Raw genomic sequence first — 2,993 nt, 5'->3', positions numbered from 1 at the left:
TTCAGCACTAAGTCACTTTGTCTATATGTCAAATGTGAGATGCAGTGTATGGAATATCTTAATATCTAGTATGAGAAATTAACGATTTAAGTCCTTCTTAAATGAGGCCATTTACCCATAGAGGGTGCCAGGCCCGTATAACGTTAATGATTACTAGAAAGATATTTCCAAAGAGTCGTGTTGCTTGATAGTGCAGCACTAAGTGGGTGGTAAACTCCATCTAAAACTAAATATAACCATGAGACCGATAGTAAACAAGTACCGTGAGGGAAAGTTGAAAAGAACTCTGAATAGAGAGTTAAATAGTACGTGAAACTGCTTAGAGGTTAAGCCCGATGAACCTGAATATCCATTATGAAAAATTCATCATTAAATAATTAAAAATAATGTGCATTTTTTTCATATAAGGACATTGTAATCTATTAACATAATAAAGTATTTATCAAAAGATCATTGGTGATATTAAGTTTATTTAAATTAATTTGCTTTTTAAGCATATTAACATAGAATAAATACTAATGATTTGATAAAGTGTTGATAGATTTTATTATATATAATGCTAAAATTCATTTTTTGAATTTTACAAAAAATTTAATATCTATGATATTAATATTTATTTGTATGCATTTATATGATTAACAATGCGAAAGATTCAGGATACCTTCGGGACCCGTCTTGAAACACGGACCAAGGAGTCTAACATATGTGCAAGTCATTGAGTTATATTAAACTTAATGGCATAATTAACTTAACTTAAAAATATAATGGGATTAATTTTTAGTCTATTTTCTTAAATAGTCAATTAATTCAATCCCGGGGCGTTCCATATAGTTATGTATAATGATAATTTATTATTATTTATACCTCTAACTGGAGCGTACCTTGAGCATATATGCTGTGACCCGAAAGATGGTGAACTATACTTGATCAGGTTGAAGTCAGGGGAAACCCTGATGGAAGACCGAAACAGTTCTGACGTGCAAATCGATTGTCAGAATTGAGTATAGGGGCGAAAGACCAATCGAACCATCTAGTAGCTGGTTCCCTCCGAAGTTTCCCTCAGGATAGCTGGTGCATTTAAAAATTATATAAAATAATCTTATCTGGTAAAGCGAATGATTAGAGGCCTTAGGGTCGAAACGATTTTAACCTATTCTCAAACTTTAAATGGGTAAGAACCTCACCTTTCTTGATATGAAGGTTGAGGTTATGATATAATGTGCCCAGTGGGCCACTTTTGGTAAGCAGAACTGGCGCTGTGGGATGAACCAAACGTAATGTTACGGTGCCTAAATTAACAACTCATGCAGATACCATGAAAGGCGTTGGTTGCTTAAAACAGCAGGACGGTGGACATGGAAGTCGTAATCCGCTAAGGAGTGTGTAACAACTCACCTGCCGAAGCAACTAGCCCTTAAAATGGATGGCGCTTAAGTTGTATACCTATACATTACCGCTAAAGTAGATGATTTATAAAACAATTTCGATTGATTTATAAATTTTGAAACTTTAGTGAGTAGGAGGGTACAATAGTGTGCTTAGAAGTGTTTGGCGTAAGCCTGCATGGAGCCGCTATTGGTACAGATCTTGGTGGTAGTAGCAAATAATCGAATGAGACCTTGGAGGACTGAAGTGGAGAAGGGTTTCGTGTGAACAGTGGTTGATCACGAGTTAGTCGGTCCTAAGTTCAAGGCGAAAGCCGAAAATTTTCAAGTTTTTAATAAAAAAATATTAATAAAATTTATATATATATATTAAAAAATAATTAAATACTTGAATTATTTTGAACGAAAGGGAATACGGTTCCAATTCCGTAACCTGTTGAGTATCCGTTTGTTATTAAAAATGGGCCTTGTGCTCATCCTGGCAACAGGAACGACCATAAAGAAGCCGTCGAGAGATATCGGAAGAGTTTTCTTTTCTGTTTTATAGTCGTACTACCATGGAAGTCTTTCGAAGAGAGATATGGTAGATGGACTAGAAGAGCATGACATTTACTGTTGTGTCGATATTTTCTCCTCGGACCTTGAAAATTTATGGTGGGGTCACGCAAACTTCTCAACAGGCCGTACCAATATCCGCAGCTGGTCTCCAAGGTGAAGAGTCTCTAGTCGATAGAATAATGTAGGTAAGGGAAGTCGGCAAATTAGATCCGTAACTTCGGGATAAGGATTGGCTCTGAAGATTGAGATAGTCGGGCTTGATTGGGAAGCAATACCATGGTTTATGTACTCGTTCTGGGTAAATAGAGAATTACGATTCTTGTTCCCCGGATAGTAGTTACGTAGCCAATTGTGGAACTTTCTTGCTAAAATTTTTAAGGAATTATATCATTCGATATATATTCTTTTTAAATTATAACGATTATCAATTAACAATCAATTCAGAACTGGCACGGACTTGGGGAATCCGACTGTCTAATTAAAACAAAGCATTGTGATGGCCCTAACGGGTGTTGACACAATGTGATTTCTGCCCAGTGCTCTGAATGTCAAAGTGAAGAAATTCAAGTAAGCGCGGGTAAACGGCGGGAGTAACTATGACTCTCTTAAGGTAGCCAAATGCCTCGTCATCTAATTAGTGACGCGCATGAATGGATTAACGAGATTCCTACTGTCCCTATCTACTCATTCTCAGTCTGACTGTTGAATAGTGCGGACGTCTCGTGTGTTGAGCGGTGATTTGCGATCTTTTTTGCGATTTCTTTTGCGGTTACATTCGTGTGTGAATATCGGTGCGTGATACCGTTTTTCGAGTGACGCCAATTTTTTGCGTGGCTGTACGTGTTTCGTACAGCGTAGTGATTTATTGGACGCTTGAGTGAGTGCCGTTGTGCGAGTGACGCTACTTTTGTCGTAGCTGTACCATAGCGGTACAGTGTTTACGAGTGATTGGAAGTGCCGTACGGTAGTGTTGTTGGACACTCTAGTGAGTGCCACTATACTCCGTACTATTGACACATAGTGCGTGCGTGTGAGTGCTGCTATATACAT

General features: G+C 37.6%; 1 pseudogene; it reads left to right on the top strand.

The window, feature by feature from the left end:
- LOC128871028 (large subunit ribosomal RNA) overlaps positions 1-2,667 on the top strand; it is a 2,774-nt pseudogene extending 107 nt beyond the window's left edge.
- Positions 2,668-2,993: the final 326 nt, after the last annotated feature.

Source organism: Anastrepha ludens, unplaced genomic scaffold, assembly GCF_028408465.1.
Source record: "Anastrepha ludens isolate Willacy unplaced genomic scaffold, idAnaLude1.1 ptg000075l, whole genome shotgun sequence".
NCBI classification, from domain to species: Eukaryota; Metazoa; Arthropoda; class Insecta; order Diptera; family Tephritidae; genus Anastrepha; species Anastrepha ludens.
Note: the sequence above shows the minus strand (reverse complement) of the source record. Positions and strands in the feature narration are given on the sequence as shown.